General features: G+C 38.4%; 1 protein-coding gene and 1 long non-coding RNA gene across 8 annotated transcripts in view; one reads left to right on the top strand and one right to left on the bottom strand.

Annotated features, from left to right (window-relative positions):
- The window catches only part of LOC115650857, a 33717-nt gene extending 24885 nt beyond the window's left edge, over positions 1 to 8832 (top strand). The window contains exon 3 of the long non-coding RNA XR_004000240.1: positions 8712 to 8832. This is a non-coding gene — a long non-coding RNA (uncharacterized LOC115650857). The remainder of the gene's footprint in view (positions 1 to 8711) is intronic.
- The window catches only part of PCLO (piccolo presynaptic cytomatrix protein), a 540429-nt gene that overhangs the window by 309464 nt on the left and 217408 nt on the right, over positions 1 to 13557 (bottom strand). The window lies entirely within an intron of this gene.

The raw sequence follows: 13557 nt of genomic DNA on the forward strand, positions 1-13557 counted from the left end.
CATTCATATAGAATTTTAGGAGAATGCACAATTGTAATTTATCAAATTAAAGTGCACCTAGGGTTTGGGCATTGGGCTGCTAAACCCAGGGTTGTGAGTTCAAGCCTTGTGGGGGCCATTTAGAGAACAGGGGTAAAAAAAAAACTGTCTGGGGATGTTCTGCTTTGAGCAGGGGGTTGGACTAGATGACCTCCTGAGGTCCCTTCCAACCCTGATATTCTATTGTCTGCAACCCATTTTATTACATTTTTTCCGTGCCCATTTCAAGGCATTGAAAACAATAATAAATACAGAGCAAAAGAAGCTAATTCATGGCCAGGGCATTTAAATAAGTTAAATTATGTAAAAGAAGACAGGGGAAAAGAGGAAAGTTTTGTCAAATCATGTTAGTCTATGCATTGCAGAAATACTGATTTGAAGTGAAATAGTGTTACAGGAACAGTGGGTTCATCATCATTAAGACTTCATGCTAAATGCACATGTACACCTAACATTATATGATCATATATCATAAACTGTGCATGTTTGAGTGTGAGCATGAGCGAGAGAGAGTAACTGACTCCAGGTCTGAGATCTGCAACCCATAAAGTTTCAAACTTTATGTGGATTTAGGAACTCAGCATTTTGTTATTAAAAATCTTTTAAAGTAAATCTGTAAAGGTTCCTTAATGAGATGAACTAGATAATGTAGACGATATCCACTACTCCAGTATGTATCTCTTATTAACAATGTTTGAGTCATACTTTTAAAAAAATGCACATCTGCAATACTCGGTATTACAGCTGAATGGCAGATTGCCCATAAACGGATGTATCTATGTCACAGAGTATATTCCTGATCAGTCTGCATCATGCACTGCATCTTGTACTGTCCATGTACTTTTGTTTAGGTTTATAAATAACTATGAAGTGTAATTTTAACAAATCATTGCTCAGCACTTATCTTAACATTACACTATTGCTATCAGTTTTAATAACCGTTTAAAGATGACAATTTCATTAAAGACATTTACAATCAAGATAGCAAATCCAAACAAATTAAATATTTTGTGACATAAGTAATGGTGGCTGAAGCTTTACTAAATAGAGACATTAACTGTTGGCTGCTACTGGTTCTGAACTTCCCTTTTAGGTAACAGATTTGCCAACTGAATCCAGTGAAATGCTCTAACAGACAAAGTAGAGCAGGACTTGCTGATTCAGGATATCAGCATTCTTAGTAGAAAAATCAACATATCAAATTTACCACAACTTGAGTAGAAATGTCTTCGCGTGTAAGATCCAGGGTGAGATAATTAATCCAAGACCTGCCAGAATGAGGGCAATCCTCCAGTGCCCAAAGACAAACACTAATGGGCATAACAGTAAATAAAACTGCCTAAAAATTGATCATGGCAAAAGTTAACATACCACTAAAATACTCAACTGACAGATCTCCAGTCTAAAAAATGCAGCCTTTTAAAATCAGCCTATCAGTGATGAGCATGCTGAGAGAAATACAGAGTTTGTTTTTTAACAATACTGCTGTTCTGCCAGGCCTTAAGCATCAATAAGCAATTTATTTTATATAACATGTCAGCAGTAACTATGGCAATAATACAGCTTAAGAAGTCCTACATCTGTAAGACTAGCTAATTTGCTTTGAGAGCTTCTTCTTTGAAACCCGATGAAAGCCGTAAGAAGTTGCATGTTTGCTTGACAGATTTGATAAGCATGCCATTGTGAATATATTACAAAAACTGAATGTCTGACAAAACAAGGGGCTGAGAATTGATATCTAAAAGGAAATATTTAAGATCTACATCTGAAAGTGAATCAGTATTAATCACTATGTTAGAACAGTGAGTCCACTTCATCCAAAGTATGTACATTTAGTACAGTTTTCTTTCTTCTAATCCATCAGCAAATAAACTCAAATTTATATTCAGAATTACTGGAAAATCCCCCCAAAAACCCTCGTATCGTAGCCTAGGTACATTAAAATTGCATCAGAGACTTGATAGATGGTCTTGAAAGTACTCCCAGCACTACTAAATATCAGACATTTATTATAGATCGAGACTTACTTTGTCATCTTTAAATGCTACACAGAAGTGTGCAAATAGTTCAGTATGTCAGCTACAGTCATCCAGAACCCTGTCCGTCCCCAAGCTAATGCAGTATATTGCAGAGTGCTTCCATTTTCAGGGTTAGTCAATTAATTTTTTGTCAAATTTCTTTGGTCACGGTATAGTCAAGGTCAAGACTTCAGAGAAAATAATAAAAAAAAAATTAATAACATGATCATAATAAGTAAATAAAAAGATTTCTGGGTATGTTCAAAAGCATCTGGTGGTCTGGATTTGGAACGTGGTCTGCCTATCGACTACCCCGTGGTATATAGTCTCTATAATTAGTTTGGGTGCCTTGTCATAATATAATGCATTTTTCTACAATAGACTGTATAAAATATTTTTCAAAAATATGCCTTCTTGTGAAAAAAAAGTCAAATTATATTATTAAAATGTGGGCATATGTGTAATGAGGCACTAGGGGATGGTTTAGTGGAGTTGCAGGAAATTCACTGTATTGTGTTAAATGATGCCAATCTAGAGAACCTGGAAAACGGCATCTGAGGATAACAACGAGATTGCATTTTAGAAAGCTCACAGAATTTATGCTGTCTTCTGTTCTCATTACGGTCTTACAATTGTCACTGTAGTTAATAAAATTTGTGCTATTTTCTATTCTCATTACAATCTGTGACAAGAATGCATTATAATTTTGTCATTTTCACTCCTATGAAAATCATTGCCCTAAGAATGAGTTACCCCAGCATTTCTTACCTGATTGATTATCATTCCATGCACGACAGATAGGCAGGCAGGCAGGCAGGCAGTATCTGGTTTAGTAGTTGACTTTAACTTTGAATTTGCCTTTTTAACAAGCAACTAGTTAAGCTTTCAAGTGGCATAGGTAGAAATGAGTCCTTTATGGGTAAAGGTCATAAGAACATAAAAATGACCATAGTGAGTCATACCAAACACCCACTGAGCCCAGTATCCTGTTTTCCAGCAGCAGGCAATGTCAGGTGTCCCAGAGAAAATGAACAGAACAGGCAATCACCAAGTGATTCATCCCCTGCCTCCTACTCCCAGACTCTGGCAAACAGAGGCTTGGAACACCATCCTTGCCCATCTTGGCTAATAGCCATTGATGGCCTTATCCTCCATGAATCTATCTACTTCTTTTTTGAATCCTTCACAACGTCCCCTGGCAAAGAGTTCCACAGGCTGATTATGTGTTGTGTGAAGTGAAGAAATACTTCATTTTGTTTGTTTTACATCTGCTGCTATTAATTTCATTTGGGGACTCCCAGTTCTTGTGTTATGAGAAAGAGTCAGTAACATTTCCTTATTTACTTTCTCCACACCAGTCATGATTTTAGAGACCTCTATCATATCCTAACAGGCCACATACAATTAAGATTAATTGACGATACTATAAAGTAATGAAGCTGATCCCTATGCAGAATTTATGATCCCTTAGATTATTTAAATTGCAGGAAGGTCAATAACTGCGACATGGTTAGAGGAGTTAACAGTGAAAATCAATTCAATTTGTTGAGTCCCCTAAGGGTGATACTCAATAACAGAACACTTCAAATGGTTGCTAGCTTGGTGTGAGAAATATTCAGACCTTCAATATGAAGACTACGAACCATCTGGGGAAAAAAGCAACTCAAGGAAGTTTGGAAAAAAATAAAACTGCTTATCTTTATTTCTCGCTTCTCCCCCATTAACTGGGACAATAGTTGTCTCACTTGAATTTTGAAAATTACTTGTGCAAGGGCCAGATCCTGCAAAAGTGTCAATGGAACTTACTAACTATAGCAGGGATAGGAAACCTATAGCACGGGTGCTGAAGACGGCACGCGAGCTGATTTTCAGTGGTACTCACACTGCCGGGTCTGGGGGGCTCTGCATTTTAATTGAATTTTAAATGAAACTTTTAAATATTTTAAAAACCTTGTTAACTTTACATACAACAATAGTTTAGTTATATATTACAGACCTATAGAAAGAGATCTTCTAAAAACGTTAAAATGTATGACTGACACGTGAAATCTTAAATCAGAGGGAATAAATGAAGACTCGGCACAGCACTTCTAAAAGATGGCCGACCCCTGAACTATAGCAAACACTATATATATTAGCAAGTAGTTGCAGGGTTCCGCCAAATGAATGGCAACAAGAACAAAGTATAATACATGATAAATATTTTATTTGTGTATTTTGAAAACTGTAGTTCAATTTTATTAGATATAGTGTAATTCAGGATGTACTACTTAATGCATGGCATTCTAGTAATTGAAAATAGTGAAGCTTTAGTTCTATGAGACTTCACTAAACTAAACCACTATTAAATGTCTTTCACAGAGGTGGAGCAGGCACGATAATTTTTCTGCAGATTACAAAACAAATAAAACATAACAAATGTATATACACATTGTATGTGATGCATTGACTTCCACTCCCTACCTTTCTATATTTCTTACCTTTATAGACAATAGGCTCATTGGGTCAGCATCTCTGTTTATTAAAGCTAGGCAGGAAATGGTTTTCCAGTCCTGGGAAATTTTTCTCAAAACAGGACAAAAGTTAAAATCTCAAAAATAGTTGCAAACCAAAAGCTTTTTGTTTTCATTTTAGGTCAATCAAAATGTTTCATTTCAATATTTCTAAGATGTTTCAATTTTTTTTTCCTGTCTAATTAGCTAAAATTTCAAAACAGAAATTCAATTCAAACCAGAAACTGGACATTTTCTTTAGAGAAATATTTAAATAAAATATTTCAACCATTTCAGAACTGTTTTGTCATTTTTTTTTGAGTCAGGAAACTCAAATATGAACCTGTTTCTGGAACAGTTTCAGTTTTAACAGATCGGAATTTTTCATGAAAAATTCACTCCCAGCTCCACTGTCTACTTTTTTTATATAGTATGTAGCATGACAGGGCCATAATCCTGATTGGGGATGTCATAAACAGATAAGTAAGAGTTAATAGCACAGAAGTACTTTATATCTCTTTGACTGTAAAGGGTTAACAAGAACAGTGAGCCTGGCTGTCACCTGACCCGAGGACCAATCAGAGGACAGGATACTTTCAAATCTTGAGGAAGGGAAGTTTTTGTGTGTGCTGTTAGTTTTGGTTGTTGTTCACTCTGGGGGCTCAGAGGGACCAGACGTGCAACCAGGTTTCTCTCCAATCTCTCCGATACACGCTCTTTTAAGTTGTGAATAGTGAGTACTAGGTAGATAAAGCGAGTTAGGTTTATGGTTGTTTTCTTTATTTGCAAGTGTGTATTTGTTTGGAAGGAGTTCAAATGTGCATTTAGCTGAAAGGAGTTCAAATTGGTATTTTGCTGAAAAGATTTTAATTTGTACTTGTATACTTAGGCTGGGAGAGTGGTCCCAGTGTCTATAGCTAAAAAACCCTGTACCTATGCCATCTTAAATTTACAAGATCATTTTTACTGTTTTTCTCTCTTTAATTAAAAGCTTTTCTTGTTTAAGAACCTAATTGTTTTTTTATTCTGGTGAGATCCCAGGGGACTGGGTCTGGATTCACCAGGGAATTGGTGGGGAGAAAGGAGGGAAGAGGGAGAGAGAGGCTGATTTCTCTCTGTGCCAGGATTACTTTCTCTCAGGAAGAATCTGGGAGGGGAAGAGAGAAGGAGGGGGGAAGGTGCAATTTCCTCTCTGTTTCAGGATTCAAGGGGTTGAATCACAGTGGTCTTCCAGGGTAACCCAGGGAGGGGAAGTCTGGGAGAGGCAACGGTGAAGGAAAGGGTTTACTTTCCTTGTGTTAAGATCCAGAGGGTCTGGGTCTTGGGGGTCCCGGGCCAGGTTTTGGGGGGACCAGAGTGTACCAGGCACTGTAATTCCTGGTTGGTGACAGCGCTACAGGTTCTAAGCTGGTAATTAAGCTTAGAGGAATTCATGCTGGTACCCCATCTTTTTGGACGCTAAGGTTCAGAGTGGGGGTTATACCACGACAGGGGATGTTTGTGAACTGCTGTCATAAAAATATCAAATAATTAAATGCGTTTATTAGCAAAATGGACACCAGCCATATTCTGCTATTCCTCATTGTCTTTGCTTGAAACTCTAAGACAAACCATGATCATGGGGATATTGCTTTATGCATCCCATAAACAAACAATCCATATACACAGAGCCACATTCTGACCACAGTTACACCAGTGTAAATTCAGGCAGGGATAGGCAACCTATGGCACACGTGCCAAAGGCGGCACACGAGCTGATTTTTAGTGGCACTTACACTGCTTGGATCCTGGCCTCCTGTCTGGGGGGCTCTGCATTTTAATCTAATTTTAAATTAAGCTTCTTAAGTATTTTAAAAACCTTATTTACTTTACATACAACAGTTTAGTTATTATAGACATATAGAAAGAGACCTTCTAAAAACGTTAAAATGTATTACCGGAACGTGAAACCTTAAATCAGAGTGAATAAATGAAGACAACACACCACATCTGAAAGGTTGCTGACCCCTGATCCAGAGTATATCCATTAACTGTAGCTGAAGTTTCTCCAAATTACAATGAGAATATATCTCATAGATTATAATAAATCTATAGAATTTTCCCTTTTAGGTCATCATCAAATCAAAAGAGCCATGATCAAATTTAAAAAGTGTATGGATTTTAAAGGGTCTGTATAATTTCATAACCAATAAAACCTGTAAATACAAATGCTAAATTAAAGGTAATTATATTTCATGCTTCAAGGCATAAAATAACTGAAGGAGTCAATGATCCCAACCTTAATGTCTAGCATAGAGTTGTGTCTAATATATAATTTGCTAACAGATTTACAGATTCTGTTATACTCTGGAGAAACCTCTTCACCTGTATATTAGTTAATATTAGAGCTGGCTAGGAATTTTTTGTTTAAATGTTATTGATTTATTTATTTTTACATACAATGAAGTTTTGGCAAAATCAAAATTTCCCACTGTATAATTTTGACTTTGCTGAATTTTTCTTTCATTCTCTGTAGGGAAAATCAAAAAGAAATATTTTGGTTTTGGTGGAGTCAACCTGAGTCAAAATACATCAGTTTTTCAGTTGAACTTAACTGTTTCACTTACACGTGAAATCTGTATCCCCGCAAACCACCAGGGGTTGTAATTCAGGTGTCCCATGCTCCCATTTTCCTCTGTAGCTGGACTTCCCGGATGCACTATATCTCCCATGATGCACCACGGTTTGCCTTCTGGTTGAACCATTACAGCGCATCCTGGGTGTTAAATGATCACATTGCATCAAAGAAGATGCAGTCTGGCCAGGAAGCCCTGCCCATAGGATCAGATTCCTTTAGCTACCACAGCAGCTCAAGCAAGCATTGTTTTATGTCAAACTGACCCAAAACAAAAATGTTTCAATTCATTTTAATAACCAAAACAAAGAGTAGTGATATTTCTGAATCTAAATTATTCTGTTCCATGGAAAAATCTCAGTATTTTGACTTTTTGTCCTGTAGGAGGACAAAAGCAAATTTCAAAACATTTATATTTCTATTTACTGCTGCACTGCTGAACAATGCTTAGTAGAGAAAGAGTGAGATAAACAGCTGATTCGAGTTCTCAGACTAATCTGGGATGCTCTGCACTACTGCATATGGAGTTTCTGGTGGCCGGTAAGCTAGAACTGTAGCTAGCTCATTAAACACAGTTTGCAAATTGCATAGAACAGAAATCTAATAATGGTGAAAAGTTACAGGGTCTATATAAGCATAGAAATAAAGAAGCTTTAAGCTTTCCTCACTGCTCTACCTGGACTTGCTTTGAAAAAACAGTTCCTAATTAATGACATAAAATCTTTTAACACTTTACTAAGTAAACTAACTAATGAGTCCCCGTGGAAAAGTTTATATACAAATATAAAATGGCAATGTTTGCTGATGCATAGCTCCAGCTGGCATGAACAGATGTGACTCCTCTGAATTGGAGTTACACAGATTTACACCAGCAGAGAATCGAGCCAGACAATGAACTACCCTTTTATCTCTAAACACAGCTCCTCAAGAACAGTGTGGAGGGACACTGGTGAGGAAGAATAGTGGAGACTGCACTCTGATGCCCATGCTGTACCAATTTTCTGGCTATAAAGAACATTCTTTTCCACGGGGGCTCAATTTGGCAAAGTTCAGGAGCATTATAGTCCATTTCACAGAATTTTTAAAAAAGATATATGGATAAAAAGAAAAAAGAAAAGAAGCAAATGCTACAAACTCACATCTACATTGGGAAGAATATGTGAATTGATTGATTGATTGATAGCAGACAGATGTATTGTCTTTAGCTTTTTTTCTAATTGTTCCACCAATGGTCCCACAGTTGTGGTACAAAGTAGCATGAGGAAGGTTTTTCTGTAAAAAGATATTTCATGCCATTTAAAAGGAGGACAGAAATAGTAATGAATTTCAACAGCTTTAGACAACTTCAGTGAACAAGTTTCAAAGTATCATTGTATGCATTCTATGGAACTCAGTGTTTAAGCAGAAAGTTTTAATTCCTCTGTGGAAGACAATGTCTGCCTATTAGGATACCAAATAACTAACAGTATCCTTTCTCAAGTCTTGCATTTTCACATTACTAATTCATGCCAGCAAGTCTTTTACAGGCTCTTATTTCATTATACCCAGGTTCCAACTGCTATCAATATATTCTGGATTTGTGAAGAACGCTTTACATCAAGACTCTGCAATGCTTTCAAAGAATAACCTCATCAACAGTCTGCAATTCCATCAGTGAGCAACCTCACTTAAAATCGTAAGTTTACTTTGCATGTGCACCTACTTTTTTTTCCCCAAGTAAAAGTGATTCCGATTTTTAGGATACTGATTAGGATCTGATCCAGAGGTGTGCTGAGCTTCTTCAGAGGTGCCCTGACTACTATCCACTTCCTCTGAAAACAACTGACGAAAAGGCTGCCCTCCAGATGTTCTCAGCATTGGACTGAATCAAGGCTTATTGTATACTGGAGCTGTATTCATGCATTGTTTTTTTCAACTTCTTGGCAAAAAGCCATTGAACAAGTATCAAATAGAAATACACGTAAGAACTTCTAAAAACAGTAATGTGTTGGTTCACCTCTGCTCCCTTTGTGGTATCTCAGAGTGCACCCCCTCAGGTGTCAGGCCTCATGCCTTTGCCTATTCTTGGATGGAATTCCACAATTCTCCCACTCTTGTCCAGGGGTCCTTTAGCTACAACATCATGTGTATCCATGGTTGTTACCCTGCAGGTCCAACTGAGTTTGCATCCCGGTGGTTCTTCCCTTCCAGAGTCAGTGATCAGTGGTGAATGTAGTGATCAGATAATCTGTTTAAAATACTGTTTATTTTAGCAGTAGGAACAAAGCATTGAAGAAAAAAAGGATTTTTAAACAATACTCTACACTCACATCTATCTTACCTAAAGCGCTACTATCCTGTGATGGAACCTAACCAGGCCTAGCTTCTCCAGACATACATTCATACAGTAAATATCCCAATAACCAGGGCAACACAGAGTATCCATCAGTTATTACAGAGCAGCTCCATATCTATCACACCAGGCTGATCTGACAGTTAGAAAAAACAACCTTTTACATGTGAACTGATACACATTCATACAAAAGCCCATCTGACAAGACAGTTATTGAGAAACAAATATGGAACTCACAAAGCCTTTTTTACAGTCACTTTTCACAGTGCTATAGAGCTGTCCTTTTTATTTTGTATCTTAGCAACAGATGTTAACAGAATAAGCACTCAGGTAATCAATACATAAACCAGTTTCGCTAAAAGAAAAATCTCTTGCCCCTCCTTGAACTTTTCCCAAACTTTAAAGTGAGCCCCAGCATCTCAGAATCCTTAATTCTCTCCACAATTCTAAACAGTTTTTTAAATACAATTACTATCGAATGGGAATTCTGCATGCACAGGCCAGGGCAGAAGTTGGCATTATTCCAGAGTTTTCAAATGCTTGTATAGCATTTAGAAACAGGGATTACCATACCATAGTCCAATATCTTGTCTCCAACAGTAGCCAGCACCATGGGCTTCAGAGGAAGGTGCAATAAACCTCCTACTCCCGACTAGTTAGAGATTGGTTTAACCCCTAAGCATGAGGTTTAGTATCTCTTCCAATATTTTTATCGTTAACTAAAACAACTCTAAATATTCTATTTATCCATCTAAATGTCCATTTTTTAAATTCTTGCTACAATTTTGGCCTCATCAACATCCTGTGGCAATGAGTTCCATAGTCTAATCATATGTTGTGTGAAAAAGCATTTCCTTTTATTGATTTTGAATTTGCCACTTTTAACATATTGTAGTTTTTCAAAACTATCTACATTTCTTGTTGGACCTGGAATGTTGATGTTGGAATCTAGATTAACTGCACTGAACTAGAACAGAATTTTTGGTAACTGGGCCTTATCTTTGTAACAGTATGAAGCAAATCCTTGGATATAAGCACACCTCAACTTTTAAGTGTTGCACATCTGGATTTTGATTCTGTGGCTTTAATCCTTCCTTAAAATTCACACTTCCTACTAAAATTAGACTCTATTATATAGAAGAAGTATAATAACATTTATATACCATATTCTCTGAATGAAAAATGCAATACATAAGGAGTACCATTAGTGATGTCTACACAAACTGGAAATCCCAGATCAATTATCCCTACTAAAAAAATTAATAAACCAAGTGGCTAAACACTTTACAGTGACAAACACAGTCTATCAGAATTGAAAATGTCTTAAACTGAAAAAGAATTAAGACCTGAACCAGTAGATACAAGAGAAAAATATCTGGATATTGTGCAATATCTTAAATCATGGATTCCTATTGAACAGATATTATGATCTCAAATTATTTTATAAAGATTAAGGGTATTTTTTTAAAAGTTCCTTTGTTCCATTTTCAAGAGAGACCTATGCACTTAGCCCACAGCCCACATTACCACCTTGGGGCTAAAATCACAGGCGCTCCATCACTGGGGGTCAGGGCTAGGGAAGGCCTCTCTTGGTGATGACAGCAAAAGATCTTTTCCCTGGATCATATGCCCAGTGTCTTCTCTAATTTGCCTCTTTTGATAAGAGGGGTAAAATCTCTGCATTGGACTCCTAATGGGACCCACCACCATCCACCTACTGTGGATGAATGTCTTTCCACTGAACTCCAATCCCAATGCAAGTGTGATGGTTCTGCTAAGCAAGGGCTATGTTTCCCATCAGCCCTCCCCACTGGCCAGGGAAGGTGAAGGATTCTGAACCAGGAAGTGCTTGGCTCCTTTAAGGAATCAGTGGCTGGCCACAGCTAGCCTGGAGCTGCGGTAAAGCTGTATGCAGAGAGGAAAAATCCCAGGAACTGCTTGCAAAACCATGTGTGGAACAGGCTGTTACTGCTGGATGTTTCAGCTGAACGCAGGTCTGGATGGTAGAGCTGCAGCAGCTGGGCAGGGGACCAGTGTCATAAACAGATAGCTAAGGGTTAATGTTCTTTTACCTGTAAAGGGTTAACACAGGGAACCAAACACCTGACCAGAGGACCAATCAGGAAACAAGACTTTTTCAAATCTGGGTGGAGGGAAGTTTTGGGTGTGAGTTCTTTGTCTTGGTTCGGTGACCTTCTCGGCTCTGAGAGTGATCTTTCTATCTCCAGGCTCTCTAATCTTCTGTTTCCAAGTCGTAAGTACAAGGATAGTAAGACAATAGGTTTATATTGGTTATTTTTTGTATTTACATGTGTGTAGTTGCTGGAATGTTTTAAATTGTATTCTTTTTGGATAAGGCTGTTTATTCATTTTTTTTCCTTTAAGCAATAGACCCTGTATATTGTCACCATAATACAGAGATCATTTTATGTCCTTTTTCTTTCTTTTTATATAAAGCTTTCTTTTTAAGACCTGTTGGAGTTTTTCTTTAGTGGGGACTCCAGGGAATTGAGTCTGCAGCTCACCAAGGATTGGTGGGAGGAAGAAGTCAGGGGGAAAAATCTCTGTGTGTTAGATTTACTAAGTCTGACTTTGCATACCCTCTGGGTGAGGGGGGAGAGAGGTTAGATCTCTCGGTGCTTGTGTTTCAAGCACTTGAAGCAGGGAGGGTGAAATCCCTTTGTTTAAAGTCATGGAGCTTGCTTCTGTATATCTCTCCAGGAACCCAGGGAGGGAACATCTGGAGGGGAGGAGGGGGAAGGGAAATGGTTTATTCCCCTTTGTTGTGAGACTCAAGGAATCTGAGTCTGGGGGTCCCCCAGGGAAGGTTTTGGGGAGACCACAGTGAGCTAGGCACTGTATAATTCCTGGCTGGTGGAAGCAATTACCAGGTCCGAGCTGGTAACTAAGCTTGGAGGTTTTCATGCTAACACCCATATTTTGGACGCTAAAGTCCAGAACTGGGAAGAAATGTTATGACAACCAGTGCAGGGGAGCCCTAAGGAGACACACTAACTGAGCATGGCCTGGAAACCTGCTCCTATTTGCTTGAATAGAGACTGAACTGAAGAGAGCAACCCAGGCGCTAGGCCTGAGGACCCCGACATGAGGGCAGGGGACTGGACTCGATGACCTCTCGAGGTCCCCTCCAGTCCTAGAGTCTATAAGTCTCTCAATCTGACTGCCCCAGGGGACCAAACACGAAATGCTATTGCTCACTTTGAATTGTAACTGTTTAAGCCTCTGCCCCTAGGGTGTTTGCAACCTTTTCCTCTCCTGCCAGCCCTAGTAAAATTCTCTTTTCACTTAGCCCTGTGTCTGAGTGGCTAATGGGGCCCACTAGGGCTAGTACCTACAAGACCAAGCTGCTGAAGCACTTCAGTATTTGCCTCTGATTCATGGTACATCTGGCACAGTACTGGCATCTTAGGTATACTCTAGCTAGGGTGACCAGACAGCAAGTGTGAAAAATCGGGATGAGGGTGGGGGTTAATAGGACCCTCTCTAAGAAAAAGCCCCAAATATTGGGACTGTCCCTATAAAATCGGGACATCAGGTCACACTAACTAGCACTGAGCAGCCCCAATAATCACACAGGCAACAGCAGCTGAAATGTAAAGAAATAATAGATTTCACACAAGTGAGGGCATAACTGTGGACCTTTTTCATATAAAACTTTGAATTGCTAATACCAGCTGGAAGTTATATAGCACCTTTCACCCAAAGATTTGATTGGCTTTTGAAAGATGTGGGTATCATCATTTAACAAGTGGAGGAAATTGATACCCAGGTTTTAAGACTGGGCTTTTCAAAGGAGCCTAAATGCAAAAATCCCATGAGTTTCAATGAGATGTGGATGCCTAATGCCCCAAGACATATTTGAAGATCTTAACCTAAATGTTTTGCGCAAGCCCACACACCAATCAGTGGCATAGCCAGAGTCAAAACAATAGGTTTTTGCTCCCAGTTTTATGCTCAGTCAATTAGATCATGAAGGTTTGTCAAATGAATGTAGGCTCACAGAAGTGTGATTATGTTCAGACCAACTTGATGAAAATCTTC

The sequence above is a fragment of the Gopherus evgoodei genome, chromosome 1 (assembly GCF_007399415.2).
Source record: "Gopherus evgoodei ecotype Sinaloan lineage chromosome 1, rGopEvg1_v1.p, whole genome shotgun sequence".
In the NCBI taxonomy this organism is placed as follows: domain Eukaryota; kingdom Metazoa; phylum Chordata; order Testudines; family Testudinidae; genus Gopherus; species Gopherus evgoodei.